Source organism: Psammomys obesus, unplaced genomic scaffold (genome assembly GCF_907164565.1).
Source record: "Psammomys obesus unplaced genomic scaffold, mPsaObe1.curated_primary_1811, whole genome shotgun sequence".
Classification (NCBI taxonomy): domain Eukaryota; kingdom Metazoa; phylum Chordata; class Mammalia; order Rodentia; family Muridae; genus Psammomys; species Psammomys obesus.
In genome coordinates this window covers 5995995-6014324 of record NW_026596034.1, presented here as the reverse complement: position 1 = coordinate 6014324, position 18330 = coordinate 5995995, and the positions used below count along the sequence as shown (strand labels likewise).

The following is an 18330-nucleotide window of genomic DNA, read 5'->3' as shown; positions in this document are numbered from 1 at the left end:
TCAACCAAGATGTTTGCTATAATCTCAGTGAAATGAAACTAGAAGTAAGAAACAAAAGAAAAATAGGGAGAGTAAAGACAATGGAAACTAAAGACAATGCTAAATTACTAACGGCTTTGGAAAAAACAAACAAACAATCCAAATGGAAGCTGAGAGTCCATTAAATGAACAAAGCATACGTGCAGAGGACCAATCTGAAGGAGGCAATATAGATCTCACAAGAAAACCTAACACAAAAGATCTCAGATCAACAAACTAGGCTTGCATCCTAAGAAATGGAGAAAAAAAGGAAACCCAAAGCCAGCAGAGGGAAATAATGAACATTAAAGTACAAATAAGCCAAACAGGGATTCCGTAGAAAAAAAATCAACAAAACCAAATTTATCAACAAGTACCACCAGCTACTAACTAGAGTGAACAATTAAAGAAACAGAGGGGTAAAAACAGTAAAAACTACAAGAAAAGGAGTGATGTAATTTCTTAAAAGGATTGTAGGAAAGGAATATGAGGATTCTATACTACATATCAGGAGCCCAGATGAAACTCATATTCTAAAACTAACTAGAGATTGCATGAGAACTTAAATGTAACAACTGAGGATACTGACTTAGTAATTATAAACCTAAGTAACTAGAAACCCTAGTAACCCTAACCCTATCCCTGGGTGGTGTGACATGAATTCTATTGAATGTTGAAAGAAAAACAATGACCAGTCCCTCACAAATTGTTCCCAAAAGATAGAGGAAGTTTATTAATTGGAACGCCAGCATTCCCTGATACCTAAACAAGACAAATACATCAACTAAACATAATGTTAAGCTGGTATATCACTTATGAACACAGAGTCAAAAATATTTAAAAAAAACCACAACAACATTGAATTAGCAAAATGGAAAAACATAATATGCTATGGTCATGTAGGATTTATGCAACACTGACCTGCTATATCAGTATCACCCAATGTAATGCCCAACACACTGTGAAAGGTGGAACTCACATGTTTATCTAAACTGATGCTAAAAGAATTCCATAACATCCAAGACCTTTCTACAGTGAATATCTGCATCAAACCGAGACTAGAAAGCAACATCTATAACCTCACAAGGCCACCCATAAAAAGCTGCCATCTAACAGGATCCATGATAGTGGGATTTGCACTGTTATTGTCAACACAGAGCAGGGAATACATTCCCACCCCTCTGTTCAACATTGGCTAGAGGCTCTAGTCCTGACAATTGATAAAGGAGATCAAAACACGAGACTGGAACAGAAGATGTAAAAAGTATCTCTCTTTGTAGATTGTGTGATTTTTTACATAGATAAAAAAAAGTCAAAGAAGACACAGAAAATATTAATGTATAAGTTGTGTACATTTGTAGGAAATGAGATCAATATATTAAAACAGTATATTTCTATACACTAAAAATGAACAAAGGGTGAAATTAGCAATTCCATGTATAACAGTATAAGAAGCAGTAAAGTACTTAAGAATAAACTTAGCTAATAGTATTGAATACTGCGGTGTTGCAGGATATTTGATCCTATTGTGAGCCCTGAGAATGTGAGATGTAAAACTGTTTCTAATTGTGTTTTGCCTCAGTCTTTGATCCTAGAGCTTTCTGTTTACTGTAAATAAGTACTTTTGGAATGGCTCAGCCCTAGCACACATCTTTAATTCGAAAGCTTTCTGTAAAAAGGATTAAATAAAGTTAACCCTAGGTCAAGAAGCAGAGTAAGAGACCAGAGTGATAGGAAGTGAATATGGGGGGAAAAAACAAAACCATAGAGAGGAAGTCCAGAGAATGGATAGAGAAACACACAGGAAGGAAGGACATTGAGTTGAAAGTTGTTTAGGACAGCGTGGAGAAGAATTAAAAGTTTTCTTCCAGAGGATCCTAACTGGTTCCCAGCAGCCATATCAGATGGCTCACAAACACCTGTAGCTTCAGCTTCACGGGAGCTAGAACCTTCTTCTGACTTCCATGGGGACTTCATGTGTTCATGCTCACAGATATATACATATTGTATTAGTAGGTGTTCTACTGCTGTAACGAAACACACCATGACCAAAGCAACTCCTATATAAGAAAGCGTTTAATTGGGGCTTATTTACACTTTCAGAGGTTTAGTCCATTGTCAACATTACAGGGAGCACGTCAGCATGCAGGCAGACCTGGTGCAGGAGAGGTAACTGAGACTTCTACATCTGGATATAGGCATGGGGGGGGTGCTCTGGATTTGGTATGGGCTTTTGAAACCTTAAAATCCCCTCCTAATGACACAGTTCCTTCAACAAGACCACACCTCCTAATCCTTTCAAATAGTGCCACTCCCTAGTGACCAAGCATTCCAATCTATGAGCCCATGAGGGCCATTCTTTTTCAAACCACCACACCTATAAACACACACATGCATACACATAATTGAAAAAAATAAATCTTTAAAAAAGAAATGCAAACTCACAAATTTCATGTACCGAAAAGTATATTTTGCTCGAAAAATATTTAAAAACTAAATAATTCAAGAGGATGTACTGAAAGATTTAACATTAGTAAGATAGACATCCCCTCATACAGATTCAGAGTACTCTCTATCAAAAGTTCAACTGTCTTTTTTTTTTATAAAAAAAAAAAAAACAATTGAATATGTTGAATAAAGTTCATGTGGAATGTTGAGAGACTTTGAGTATTAAAAATAATTTTTTGAAAAAAAAAGTTCTAAAAACTTTACAGTAATTAAGACTGTGTAGTCCTGGGGCAAAAGCTGATATACAGATTAACTGATAAAATTTGGAGTCTAGAAATGAACCTATGTGTTTATGGTCAACTGATTTTGATAAAGGTGTCATAATCATTTAAAGAAAAACAAAGCAAAACAAAACATTCTTTTAACCAGGGATAAGAGCTAGATATCCACATACAAAAGAATGACTTTGTAACACTACCATTATGATATTCAAATATTAAATTCAAAGGCATCTGTGGAGGTTTGACTAACAATGGTTCCCCTTAGATTCATGTATTTGAATGCTTGGTCCAGGGTTGGTGAAACTATTTGGGAAGGGTTGAAGATGGTACGTCACTGAGGCTGAGCACTGAGGTTTCAAGAGCCCACAACCCCTCCTTATCTCTCTCTCCCCCCATTCTTTTTCCAGACAAGATGGAAGCTCTCAGCAGTTCCTGTTCTAGCACCATGCCTGCCTCCCTGTGACGATGTTCTCACCACCCTCTCCACCATGATAGTCATAGACTCACTCTCTGCAACTGTAAGTACCCAACAAACCTTGGCCACCATGTATTGTCACAGCGACTGAAAAATAATGAAAGCGTAAGTTAGCATCAGGACTAAGGTATTGCTCTGACAGGCTTGACCAAACTGTTTTTTTTTTTTTTTTTTGGAAGAATGTGGAAGAGTCTGGAACTTTCAACTAGAAAAGGAGTTGAATACTGAAAATGGGAATTTATAATCTTAATAGGAGATTGGAAGACAATAGTACTTAGAGAAATGAACTATGTACCCAGCTCAAGACGTTTCAGAGGGAGACTATATGAGCAATAGGCTAGAGACAATTCTTTTGATAGTTTATATTACATCCACATACAAAGAGAGACAGGGGGGAAGAGAAAGAAAAAAGAAAAGCTGTTTTGCTTTTTGAGCTCTTTCTCCTGGCAGGGCTGCCTTGCCAGGCCACTCGTGAAGAGGATGCGCTCAGTCCAGGTGTGACTTGATGTGCTGCTGTGGGTTGCTGGTGGGGATATCCTTTTCTGGGGGTTAGGGAAAGCGGGATAGAAGAGGGAGGGTGGGACCCAGAGGAGAGGAGTGAGAGGGCTACAATTGAGATATAAACTGAATAAATAAATTAATTAATTTTTAAAAAAGAATGTGGCTGCTTTTTGCTCTGTCCTAGGGATTTTTTTTAAATATATAATTTATTCACCTTACAACCTGACTGTAGCTCCCTCCTTCATCTCTTCCCAGGCCCACCCCTCTCTCCCCCCATCCCCACTCCCTAGCCCTCAGAAAGGGGGAGCCCTCCTCCCTTGCCAGTCACCCCACTGGCTGCATCCTTTCCTCTGTGGCCTGGTAAGGCTGTGCCACCAGGCGGAAGTGATCAAAGAGCAGACAACACTATGCATGTGAAAGACAGCCCTGCTACTCTTTCTGGGGAACCTACTGAGATGCCTGTTAGCTACATTTGAGCAGGGGGCCAGGTCCTCTCCATGGATGGTCCTTGGTTGGTACATCCAAAGTTTGGCTGTGAGTCTCAGCATCTGCTTTGACGCCCTGCTGGGTAGACATCTATGGTAGGCTCCTGTCCTGTTCCTTTTTTTGTCCTGGTAACATGCCTCAGGCTAAATTGTAGAGTTTAGGACTGATTTCTTTGGCAAAGGAGATTTCAAGGCAGCCTAATATTGATTAAGTCTTGTGGGTACTAGTGAGAACTCTTATGCAGATATACAATGAAAAAGAGCAAGTGGATCAAAAGAAATACAAAATGTTCAACACCAGGAGAAAGGGAGCACCAGGAAATGCCATGTTGGAGCCAATGGTTTGTGCTAAAAAAGATAAAAAGAAACGGAATAAAAGGAATGGTGTCCTCAAGGCAAGACCCAACCCACCTAATCCTATAACTTGTGAAAGGAAAAGGCTTGAGAGATTGCTTCAGAAAGAGACCCTATGTCAAAAATTAGGATGAAGATGAACGGGAAGACAGCTAACATTGACACTGGCAAGACTGGGAAGTGAACTACCGTCAGCAAAGCAGGAATGGTGGAGCTATCTAAGTCCTTTGACGTCAGACAAGGAGCTATAGGATTTGGAATTTGTCCTACTGGGTTTCAGTCTTGCTTTGGTCCAGTATTTCCTCACTATGCCCTAATTCCTCCCTTTTGGAATGGTAATATATATTTCGTGCCATTGCATGTTAGAAGTATGTAATTTGCTTTTTTTTTTTTTTTTTTTTTTTTTTTTACTTAACAGGGGACAATTAAGAGAATGAGTCTCTTCTGAGACTCTAAACTTTTAAACTGTGTTGAGACTGTGAAAGACTGTAAGAATGTTTGAAGTTGGACTAAATGCATTTTGCATTTTGATATGGCCACACCCTTAAAAGAAGCAGGTAGTAGGATGTGATGGTTTGAGTGAGAATGCTTCCCATGGGTTCATATATTCGAATGTTTGATCCCTAGTTCTTTGGGAAGGTTTAGGAGGCATGGCCTTATTGGAGGTGTATCACTATAGACACTACAGGCACTATCTCTTCCGCTCTGCCTGTCTGTCTGTCTCTCTTTCTCTCCATCTCTGTCTGTCTCTCTCTCCCTCTGCTTCCTGTATTTGGATAAGATGTAAGCTCTCACGTGCTACTCCAGGGCCACGCTTGCCTGCCTGCTATTTTCCCTGCCATGATTTTATGAAGGATAGTGTAAGTCTCCAATAAACTCTTTCTGTCAGTTGCCTTTGTCATGGTACTTCATCACAGTAACTGAAAGATAACTATGGCAGAATCCAGGAACCTAGGTCCAACAACTTCAGCAGTAAGGATGAGCACAAGTATGGACCTCCATGACTGAAGATTAGCTGCGACTCCAAGAGCAATAAAGAAACGGACCCCAAAATGAACAGTCTGTATGCATCCAGTGACTCTCTTAAGACAGTGAAGGCTCCATCCAAATGGGAAACCCAACCTAACAGGGTTTTATAAGAAAATAGAAGCCAGGATATATACATAACTCTTGTATCATAACAACACAAAGACAAGCAAAAGTAGAAAATTATCTTTAAAATGAATCAAAAGATCTAAATAAATGTTTCTTCAAAGATAATTTAAAGGTGTCTAAACGGCACGGAGGAATTGACAGCATCGCATCATTAAAAGTAGAATGCTGGCCAGTGCTGGCGGGATGGTTTGGTGAATAAATAAATTTCTGCTCAAGCATGGAGACCTGAGTTCAGATCCCAGCACCGACGTAAAAGTCACATGCAGCAGCCGATGTCTGTAACCCCAATGGTAGCAGAAGATGAAAACAGGTGAATTCCTATTTGCTACTTGGTGGTGGTGGTGGTGGTTATGGTTTTTGGTTTGGGATTTTGTTGCTGTTGTTTTGTTTTTGCTTTATCCTCTTTTTTTTCTAGCCAGCTTTCGGCTCAGAAAGAGATTCTGTGTCAAAATTTAGGATGAAGATGAACAGGAAGACATCTGACATTGACACTGGCCTGTGTATGTACGGGTGCATACACCTGCACATGTCCACCTGTGCGCACATGCGTGTACCACATTCACACACACAAACAACAATAAAATTAAGAGAAGCCACAGTCAACACTACAGCACGATACCATTTCAAACTTCTTAGGATAGCGTGATAGCTCATCTTGGTTGTCAACTTGATACACCTGGGAAGAAGAAATTTCCACTGAGGAATCACCTTGATCCACTTGGCCTGTGGCTGTGTCTGTGGGTCGTTTCCCTGACTGACAATTGATATAGGAAGGTTCATCCCACTGTGGGCAGAACCATCCCTCGGCAGGCGGGTTCAGCCGTATAAGAAAGGTAGCTGAACACGAACCTTGCCGCAAGCCAGTAAGCAGCATTCTCCAAGGTTTCTGTTTCATGTTTCCTGCCTTGCTTGAGTTGTTTTCCGGCCTTAGATTTCTTGACGATGGACTGGGGCCAGTAAGAGGAAACAAACCCTTTCTTCCCCAAGTTGCTCTTGGTCATTGTTGGTGTTTACCACAGCAACAGAAAAATGAACTAGGATAGACAGACATCGTTTAAAATTGCTTCCAGGAAATAGAGCTGGTGATGCCTTAGTTGGTAAAGGTGCCTGTTACCAAGTTGACAACCTGAGTTCGAACCCCAGGATCCACATGGCAGAAGAAAAGAACCGGCTCCCAAAAATTGTCCTCTGATGTTTACATGGCTACGCCAAGTGCCTGCCACCATGCACAAATACACCCACTCAGAAAAAATAAAATAAAAATGTAATTTCAAATTTTAGAAAAATAATACCATTCTAAGAAGGGTGTGGAAACAGACCTAAAGAAGCTGAATAACAAATGGATCATGGGGAAGATGCTTAATTCTCATTCAGAAGGGCAAATAGAATAGACACCAGAAGCTGTTGAAGAGAGGGAACAGGTTGGGAGCCTACCATAAAAGACTCCATAAAAGACTCGGAAAGACTCCACCCAGCAGGGGATCAAAGCAGATGCTGAGACTCACAACCAAACTTTGGGCAGAGCATAAGGAGTCATGGGAAAGAGTGGGGACATAGGACCAGAGTGAATAGAAGCTCTATAAGAAGACCAGCTGAGCCAACAAATCTGGGCTCATGGGGCCCTGCAAAGATTGATGCACCAACCAAGGACCATGCATGAAGAGGACTTAGGCCCCCTGCTCAGATGTAGCCAATAGGCAGCTCAGTCTTCATGTGGTTTCTCTAGTAAGGAGAGCAGGGGTTGTCTCTAACATGGACTCTGTTGCCTCCTCTTTGATCACTTCACCCTGGTGGTGGGGGGTTGGGGTGGGGTGGAAGGGCTTCCTAGGCCACAGAGGAAGAGGATGCAGGCAGTCCTAATGGGACTTGATAGGCTGGGGTCAAATGGTGGGGGAGGAGGATTCTCCCTTTCTGAAGACTAAGGGAGAAAGATGAAGGAAAGACAGGGAAGAAGGGAAGGAGAAAGGGAAGGTTGGATGGAGGAAGGAACCTGGAGGAGACAAGAGAGGGGGCTACGATTGGGATTTAAAGTGAATAAATTATAAAAAAATAAATTTAAATTAAAAAAAGAAGGGTGTGAAAAGCAGGAGCTTTAGTTGTTGAGTGGATATAAAGCAGGTCGTCACTGAGGAAAACTACATTCTGATGGGGTCAACAGTTGTCAACAGTTGACCCTGGACAATCCTATTCATGCTTACATATCCACGGGGATGAAAACATTCAGTCAGAAACATTTGTGCAATGTGTTAACAGTTACATTTTCGTAGGAAACGAAGCCAGGAAACCAGAAACAACCCAAATGTCCATCAACTAACGGATGGTCAAATGAGTGTGGTATTTCCATATCACAGAATATTTGTCACGAGAAAGAGCAAATGCCACAATACAGACAGTAGCGAAAAAATGTTATACTGAACGAAAGAAACGAGGCATGAAGACACAGGTAAAGATGGAGGGAGCAGCTGTTGGTGAGCACAAGGCTCTACTTAAGGGTCATGAAAGTGTTCCAGAACGTAAGTTCTGAAACTTGAGGAGTGCTGGTTGTGCAATCTTGTGGCCGTACTAAAACCTCCCCAGTTGTAAGTAGTAAGTTGTATTAGTTGTGATATATCAATGAAGAACAATTCTATAACCCCATTAATAAATTGACTTTATGAATGAGCTGACTAATAAACCTGATACTTAAATGTAAGATTATAAAACTTTTCTTTAAAAAAAAAAAGTAGACTATAACTTTTTGGCATCATTGGCTAGACATAGAAACTTTAAACTTGACACTGAAACATAAGTCATAAAAATAAATAAATAAATAATCTTTTACCCCAAAAAAGAGGAGATGGAGGTAAGAAACCTTGACTGTAAAACAAGTTCAGTGTCAGCCTGGACTGAAGGAGGGTCTCAAAAAAATAAAAAAGTTAAAAAGCTATTACTAAGTGTTTTAAAAATAACATAACTCTTGTACACTGACTACCTGGAGTTCATATTTTTGCTTTAGATCTCTTTTTTTCTCTCTTTAAAAAACAAAACAGTATCAATATACCTAAGTCAATATATGTTTTCTATCTTGATAGTTGAACCCACAAGAACTCAACTGTTGAGTTGCAACCCCAAGATTTTTTTTAAATCAATTTATTTATATTTGTATACAAGTGTCTTGTTTTCGATGGGATCTGTGTACCGTGTGTGTGCCTGGTATCAACAGATTGCAAAAGGGGCATTGGAACTGGAATTACACGTGGTTGCGAGCTGCCATGCAGGCGCCGGTAACTGAACCCTGGTCCTCTGAAAGGGCAGTGGGCACTCCTAACTACTGATCCATCTCTCCAGCATTACTAAATTGTGGTCTTGCGACAGGATCTTGCTAAGTTTCTTAGGCAGGCCATGGACTCACAAAGTAGCCTCAGCAAGCCTAGAAGCTGCAATCCTCATGTCTCAGCCTCTCAAGCAGCTTTGGCTGTAGGTATGAGCCACTGCACCTAGCTCATGCTTTTCTGGGCTGCCCTCTTTCTCTCCTGCACTGGGCAAAATTCTTAATCTCTTACGTGAATTCCAACATTTCTCTCTCATAGCTATTACCATGACACCAAATCATGCTGGTGTGTATGTTTTGTTTTGTTTTCATAAAAGTGATGTAGATTTTTCCACTGCACCATTCGAGGCAGATCAGCTTCCTCTTTTTTTTTTTTCCTCTAACCATTTGTTCATTAACTACTGAGGCACAAGGAGCTCAGATCTTTTTCTTTGCCTTTTTTGTGTGTTAACGTACTGCTGCATGCCGGTGTCTTTTCAAAATGATTATTAAGAATCTAGTTCACATTTGTTCCTACCTTGCTGGTAAGAAAAGCAAAGTACAGAACAGTTAAGTGGCTGTCCCTGGTTGCGGTGTTCATAAATGAGAAGCCCGGGTTGGAACCTGGGTAGTCTGCGCAGAGCCATGTCCCTCTGTGGTACAGTTCAACACTTAGCTGCCTATCCGGAGCATCTAGAAGGTTTCACAGTTGTTGTTCTCACCAGCTGTGGGCCTCCCTGTGCCTGTCTCCTTCTGCTGTAGATGGGAACCTCTCGCTTTAACAGTTTTATTTTCTCGTGAGGGGCACACATGCCACCGTGCACATGTGGAGGTCGGAAGACAGCTTGCTAGAGTTGGTTCTCTCCTTCTACCATATGGGTTGCCAGAAACTGAAGTCAGGTAGTCAGGCTTGGTGGTAAGGACATTTATCCACTGAGCCACCTCCCCAGAACAGGAATTGCTTCAAGTCAGCACAAGAAGGATGGCAACTGGGCTGTAGTACATACTGAAGCTAGGACTGGCTGCCTCTCCACAGAGCCACCAGCACTAGATAATTCCATGATTTGTGCTCCAACCCCACTTCATTTTTAAAAATCATTTGCATAGAAGTTAATGCATGACAGTGGTGGTCTTTTTTTTTTCTTTCTTTCTTAATGTATGTTTTCCTTATCACTAAAGACATTAAGCTTCTGTTACGGTTTCTTTGGTCACTTAGATTTCTTTCTCTAATTATCGATAGGATTCCGCCCTCTTTTGTTTTTCTAGGAGCTGTTTTTACTTGCTTTCCCTTGTAATGCTGAGGGGGAACCCAAGGCCTCCTGCAAGTGCATGCCAGAAACGCCTTGCACCAAGGTAGATCGCAATCCCGCTTTCTGGTTTGACACATCATTTCCACTATAGTCGTGCAGTCTGTGGCTTATCTTTCAACTTTGTGTAACATGTCCTACAGCATAGTTTTCAGTTCACTGTTGGCAAATCTCTCTGCATTTACATGTGTATCTATGTAGGTGTCAGTGGGCCTGTGCGTAGGTGAACAATAGGTACAGAATTCATACATTTTCATGCTAAGGGCTTCAACTTTATGGTCCAGAGTTTTATATGGAATTTCTCTATGGGCTTATTACAGATTATCAAATATTCCAGCAATTGTCTATTTTTTGGTCTGTCTGTCATCCATTCCATCCTCTGAAAGTCAATCGTGATTGTGACCTAGGTTTCCTTGTTAATGTCCATCCTCGGCCTTCCAGTGTGTTGTAACACCGGTCTGTGCTAAGCTGCAAAGCACATTTTTCTTCTTTCTGCTTAGAGAGAAGAACATTTTAAGAACAGAGTGAGATCATACTTCTCTGGTTACATTATGCTATGCTTTGTTGCTTAATGACAGGTCTTAGGTGTCTTTAGATGTGGCTAAAGACATTACTTTTCATGCCTATAAAATATTTCCTCATTTTGGGAACTCTATAATTTTATTTAATGATTTCATCCTGATAAGCCTTTAAACTGTTTCAACAAAATATAATATAGTCCATATGGTTTATGTATATAATATTATACTTATAATAAATAGTATGTGTAATATGTACTGTAATTATAAAGTATATAACATTATATTTTAGGCAAATTAGCTATTGTTTAGAAAAAAATCATTAAACACGAGTATGGGACTCAGAGTGGATGACATTCCCATCTTGTTATAGAATGCTAAAGCTTCCTCTAGAGCAGCGGTTCTTAACCTTCCTAATGCTGTGACCCTTTAATACAGTTCCTCACGTTGCGGTGACCCTCAGCCATAAAATTATTTTTGTTGCTATCTCATAACTGTAATTTTGTTATTGTAATTAATCATAATGTAAGTATTTTTGGAGGTAGGGGTTTGTCAAAGGGGTTGAGATCCACAGCTTGAGAACCACTGCTCTAGAAAAATTAGATGAATTTCTCCTCAACCACCTCAAGGCACACTAAAGTCTCCATCAGTAGAAAATGGCAAGATCACATCGAAGTGTTAGAAAGTGCAGCCTCAGGGTGTAAAGTCTGAGCATGGAGCTGCAGGCATGCAATCGTGTGCTGAGGCTGGAAGTGTCAACCAGCATGGAGAGCAGGAACCTGCTGCGCGAGCTGCAGGGCTCTCCATCTTGTGAGAAAGATTCAACTCAACATTCAGAGGCTGTGACTACGGAAGGACTATGAGCAGCCACGGAGTATTCTAAAGGTATCTCGAGGCCACCTTCATAGCGGGGGCATGCAGTCTCGCTTACCACGATAACAAGAGTAACTAAAGCTCTGATGATGCACCTGATGGAAAAGCAGGCATCTGATTGGCTGATACCCATGAGTTCCTGAAGTGATCCATGGGAAAAGATCAGCCTGCTCCAGTTCTAGGCTCAGGTAAACTTGAGCCCAGATTTGTTAAGGTGCCCTGCTGGAAGCTTTCCTCAAATGCACTGTCTTCCGTTCTCACTATCCTCAGCCCAAATTGTGTTGAGGTTGGAAAGAGATGAAATTCTCCAACATTTTGACACCAAGAAAGAGAAGACAAATGACACAAAGGCTATCTGCAACTTTCTCTTCCACAAAGCTCAACCTAGATTCTCCCTTTTGATAATATTAAAAAGAGGAAAAGCATTTTGCATGAAAACATGTTTTAACTGTATTTGTAGCACTCAATAAATAAATTACAGGTTTTATATCCTTCAGAGAGGGCTGTCAGTGATTTATTCAGTTATTAACGCCACACGCTTGGGAGGATGAGTTAAATGCCGGCCCATATGGAAGGTTTGGGGATTATTCGGTTGGAATCTGCTGCTGGGAAGTTGGTGAAGCTCTCTCGGACTGTACATGAGTAGCCTGGTAGAAGCTGCGGGAAGCAGAGCCTCTGTCCTGCCCATTTACAGCAGCTTTTAAATTCCATAAAAAGGAAATGAATTATGCATTATTGGGTTTACATAAGGTCACCCAGTGAACTTTGACCTCTCTCTTTTCTCATTTGGCTCAATTATTAGATGAAATGACAGATTTGATCTCTTTTCAAATTGTATTAGAAAGGGTCTCTTTATTTCACCCTCTAGCAGCAAGCGGATGACAGGACTCAGCAAGTGCATTAATTATGATTGATTTAGAGTGTCTATAGGGTGATTATTTCTAGAATTCCACTTCCAAGCCCAAACCTTTTGACCTATTTCAGGCCACCCAGCACACTAATCCATACGATGATTTGAGGGGCCTCTGTTTGGAACGGTGGCTTCTCTCCTGTTTTTGCAATCAAAACATTTAAGATGGTTGGAGCAATCCAAAGGGGTCGGGTTACTGGGACACTTCATGGTGAAGCCATCTGAGAGCTTGACAACTCAGTTTAAAATGCCTTGTACGTGGCAACCAAAAATGGCATTGAAGTAAACCCCAGAGGAGAAAAAGACTCACACTCCCTGCTCTGAGTTTATAGGAAAATGTATGCAGATGCGTGCATCATATATGTTATAACTCTGTGAGTTCACTGGAGTCTCACAAACATGCCTGTTGTTGGAACATTCATTCCCTCCTCTCCTCTTTCCAGGGGATTAAAAATGACAGTACTAATTAAAGATAGAAAGAAAAGAGAACACTGTCAGAAGAGAAGCATAGGCCTGAATTTCAATGAGGCCCAAATGAGGAGAAGTTGGGGAGGTCTCATCATTAGGGGTTTCCTTCTAAGTACTGGGAAGTTCCCTGTGGATGAATTCTGTTCTAAAAAAGAGAGTATTTAACCAAAGTTGCCACCTCTGAGTTACTAGATCCCAGGAAAATCTAAAGGGAAACTTCTGTCTGGAATTGGTGCCTGCAAATCAATGAAGTTAACAGTACCACCTTCATCCAGTGGTCTCACAGAGTAAGGAAGGAAGGAAGGAAGGAGTTTGGGTGAGGCTGGAGAACCCATCGTAGTTTTTGCACACTGTGACTTGAGGAAGTGTTAAGGAGGACAAGGCAGTAGAAACTAGGGGAGAGCTGTGAAGCTTGGCAGAACGGAGAAGATAGAAATGTCCAGCCTAAAGCAAATTAAGGTCAGGAGCAGGGCTGCTAGACCATGGGCAGAGAAGAGAGACCAGGAGAGAAACAGGAAAACTGAGTAATTAGAGCCCCAAACCACTTTATCCTTGTTCAGCCGAGATCTTCATAGCTGCAATGTTCACCAAGGACTTCATCTAGCTTTTCTATGTCACCAAGAAGTCCTTCTGTTAGGTGAGAGACCAGGCAGAGGCCACAGTGAGTGACAGCTGTCAAATGGGTTTGAAGAGAAAATGACACCCTTAGCACTGCTTCCACTACTCTTCTCAAAATATTTCCAAAAAAATAATGTAGCTTGAAACCATGCCAAGGAAGTTGTAACGACAGGTGACCATGGGTGAGCAATAGTTCCTGTTTCTTCTTCTGGCCTCAGAGTCCCTGCTTGGAAATGCAGGTCTGCAACCAAGAAAATCCTGACTTTTTTTTCCTGTTCAACACTCTATGCTCTATATTCCTAGGAGGCATTTCCATAGTTACAAAGGATGCGCTGGGCTCCCAGGGCTTGTTCACAGGAACCAAGCAGGTTAATGCAGGGAACGAAGTAGGCCAGATTTAAGACAGAAAAGACCTAGCAGATATTGTATTCAATTCACTTTGAAATGCTGAAATCTAGGTTTTATTAAACGTGCTGTGCAGACTGAACTCATCTGCGTTCTGAGAACCAGCCAGGTCCTTCTCCTAGAATGCCCAGCACAGGACTTGCTTGATTCTCTTAACCTTACCTTGACTCAGCACAAAGCCGGCTGGCTCAGTGAGACAGCCAACCTGTGGTCATCCAGGGACCTGGCCATCCATTATAAAGCTGATAAGTACAGGCAGTGTATGGTGTCAGGTCTCAAAGCCCCTCGTAACTGGATGACAAGAAAAGCAGGACTGCATGTGGCTTAATAAAAGCTAAGACACAATCCAAAGAAGCTGGCAACAAACAACCTTACAAGGTTGCCAGTGTGGCATGCAAAGCCTAAGACAGAGGGGCAAAGGACATGTTTCCAAATCCAGATGGCGGTTCTCAACCCTGGCAGCTGAGAGTCTCAATCTGGATCTTCCTAAATTGGAAGGTGCTCCAGATGAAGTGGGATGATAGACAACTTCAATTCAGGGCTCATTTATCATTGGGTAGAGACCGAATGAAGGCTGTCCAAAGAAAAAGCCATAGAAACAGCCACTTCCATCAGGATCTCAAGGGCAAAGGGGTTAAAAGCCCCCTCTGGCCTGGGAAAGAGATGTTCCATCGTTACCTGATGGAACTGTTTCTTGACAGTTGCCATCATCAAACTCTGTTGAAGAGGCATGAAGGGGCGGTCCATGTTCCAGGCTAGGAAGGAGGAAGGAAGGAAAGGCCGTGCCTACTGACCCTAAGATGTCTGAGGATACAGCTCTTGAAAAAGGTGGTCAGAGAAGCAAAGGTGGTCAGAGCTCTGGAGGGGCTGACCTACTGAGAACCCCTGGAAGCCGGGTGACAGCTGAAGTGGTCTATACGTCCTGATATATTAGAAACAACATAAGAATGCTCAGAAGACAGAAGTCTAATGGTCTTATGAAACAAGGAAGCAGAGGCACTGGGTGCTGTACCCCACTGGGGCACTAGAATCAAGGTAGCCTGGGGGAAAGCGTGCAGTGTCTGCAGGCAGGAGAATGTGGACAGGCGTGGAGGGCCAGGGGCACAGTCCTAAGATAAAGCTTTGAAGATGAAAATTTCATTCTGCTTAGGGGTTTACCTGAGGTTTGCATCTCACCTGGAAGACAGACATGCTAAGGAGGAAGGAAGACTCATGGGGACGGCACTCAACAGAGAGAAACCTGCCCAGAGTCAACAGAGGCAGGACATGAAATCGCCATCCTGTGGGGCCTCAACCCAAGGGGAACTCCATCAGTGAGATATTGATACAACTGTTTTGGCTTCTCTCTGCTTCATAGGTTCTGCTTGGGCTCTTAGAATCACCAGTGAAACCATGTGTTCACAAGCCTCTGGGATGACAGAAGAGCAAGCAGCTGGGTCTCTTCTCACAGGAAGAAGAACTGGGCATCCCAGAGAACACATAGAAGGCTTGCTTTCCAGATGGGCAGCCACAGCATGCTGTGCCTGTGGGGACAGGGCAAGAGGTAGCATTCACTGTCCTGCCCTGAACTTACCAATAGCAACCTCGTCTTCTCTTCTCTGCCTTAGTCTAGTGTGGTTGGTACAAACTTGGCAAGTGGCCATTCTGCTACACTCTCCTCCCAAGGTTTATTCTTCTCAGTACCCATGGCCATTCTGTGAAATTCAGATCACAGAAGGCAGCTGAGCCACAGCATCTTCAATAAAAGGCATATCAAAGAGCAAGATATCCCAGCCTCAGCCTCCAGCTCCCAGACAGCATCCCTCAGCCTCAGCCTCTGTCTCTGATGCACCACATCCTAGATGTCTGTTTCATCTTCTAGACTCAGCCTCCAGCTCTCATCCATCCTTTAGGTGGGCAAAGATCTTGGCCTACAAGGAACAGGGGGTCATGTAACTGACCTTCCTGGGTCACACCAAGAAGGATACTGACAACATGTTCCAGTACCAGGTGACTCAACTCCAAGGCCAGTTTTATAGAAGACGTGTCTGAGCTATAGATTTTAAATTTATCAGGCTAGTGGACAATTACCATGGGAAAGTTTCTTTCTTCTTCAAGCAAGCATCAGGGAAGCAGAGGGGCCCAAGGTGAATGACTTGGTCTCCATCAACACAGACACTCACACAGAGGACCACCAAATGAGGCAGATGGTACCCTGGCTTTCAGCGGCCACTCCACACCTGTATTCCCTGCATCTGCCTTGGTTAGTCTCAATTTTAAGAGAGTCGTAAGGTATCTGAAAAACAAATCTGAATGTGGACAAACCGGACTATTAGCCAAGAGCTTCACCCTTTTAAACTGGGCTCCACTTGTCTAAGTATGATGCCATCTATTAGCATCTTCTAGGTATTTTTATCATTTTAATTTATTGAGCGTTGGGGTGGGTGTATGGGTGTGGGTGTGCACGTACTACATGTGTAAAAGGCAGAGGACACTCACAGAAGTCAGTTCTCTGCTTCCACCACGTGGGCCTCGGGGATTGAATTCAGGTCTCAGGCTTGGCAGCAGGTGCCTTCACCCACTGAGTCATCTTGCTCCTTTAGCATCTTAAATGAAGGCATCTAAGATGTAGCCTCGTACGTGTCACTTCCTAGAGGGTAGTGCAACTGCAAACTCACTTCAGCACTTTTCCTTCCAATTCCTTCTCTTTCCCAGCTAACTTAGAGGGAAGGAGCAGGAATATGGGCTATCTTTAGTGGGAGACCAGTACCCTGAAGAGACCAGAGACAACTCCTAGGACCTGGCTCAGTACAGTCACCCAAAAAGCCTCTTCTGTCTATTAGAGAGCAGTGCTGCCTGCTGACTCCAATGGGACTTTTGCCTTTCTGGTGCTCATCTAGGTAATTTCTAGACAGTACGCATATGCCCACACGGCCTACGAGTCCAAAGAATTGTCCCTTGCGGCTCCCTTCGCCTTTAAACAGGCTCCAATTAGACACCACTTAATGGCACCTCCAATTTGACTGTCTGTCCAAGATTCCACAATGCATGGGAACTCTCTCTGAGATTTTTCCTGTTTTTCCCATCCTCAGAACAAGGAGGGGGGAATAATACGTGATTGAAAACTAGCCGAAAAATGTTAAAAAAAAATAAATAAATTTGCAGTTGTGTTGCTTTGAAAACTTATTGCACAGCTGGGGGCATTTAAAGACCTTAATTAACAAGCCTTGGCCGCAATGTGCCCCTCTTTGGGAGGGGGAAAAAATCACAGTTAAGATTTGTCCAATTAAATTATAGAAGAATTGCTGAATTCAAAAGGAGAGAGGAGGAGGCTGGGGGTTGCACTTCCAATTTAAAAAGAAGATTTCGGTCTGATGGGAGACCTATAGTCTGATTAATTCGGTGCTAAGCTTTTCTGCACAGTTTCCACAAACTCATAGGCACTTAAGAATTTTTAACCAAATGTAATTATAGGTTTTGATAATCAGACTTTAGTTAAATAGAGTCCCCTCTTTCCTATGAAAACTGAAGTTGAAATATCCCCTTGCAAGGGAGCTCCTCAGACGCCATCATTCTCACTTCCTGAGGAGACTCTCCCTCAGCCCAGGATGAGGGCTGCATGACAACTTCAGAGATCCCAGAGGCACTGCAGCATCCATGCACAACTTCCTTCACAAAAGTGCATTAAAGATTCTATTGTACATCCACATTGGCATACAGGTGATCCCAAACCAGACTAGACTGGTTATCACTCTGTTCATTTTTTTCTTTTGATGCGTAAGGAACTTAAAACATTTTCATGGACCCCTAAAAGTATGATCGTTGCTATAATGCCTGTCTACCACACCCCACGGTCAAATCAACTCACCCAGGATTTCACTGTAAACCAAAAGATGGACATTTGACTAGCTGAGAAGAGAGTCTAAGCAGCAGGGCGGACAATGATATTCGAAGCAGTACGACTCGTATCAGCCCATGCACTGTCCTCATACCACACTAACCTCAGCCCCGTGCCCACACCCCCACACCAAAAAAAAAAAAATGCTATGCTGACATCATGGGTCTAGATCAATAGTGAGTACAGTATGCACTCTTTTGGAATGACGAGTTTTCTGCCTCTCCTGGGGGGATGCTCAGCCAAAGACAAAAAATGCATAAGGGCAGCAGAGAAAATTCATTTGTATAATCTGGCCCCCCTACTGTGGAATTTTCAATTATATATATCTAATTATGGCTGTCAGTTGAT

At 42.3% G+C, this 18330-nt stretch overlaps 1 long non-coding RNA gene across 1 annotated transcript in view; it reads left to right on the top strand.

The window, feature by feature from the left end:
• The window catches only part of LOC129686732 (uncharacterized), a 29008-nt gene extending 13473 nt beyond the window's left edge, over positions 1 to 15535 (top strand). The window contains exons 2-3 of the long non-coding RNA XR_008721689.1: positions 3155 to 3265; positions 15463 to 15535. This is a non-coding gene — a long non-coding RNA (uncharacterized LOC129686732). The remainder of the gene's footprint in view (positions 1 to 3154; positions 3266 to 15462) is intronic.
• The last annotated feature ends 2795 nt before the right edge of the window (positions 15536 to 18330 follow it).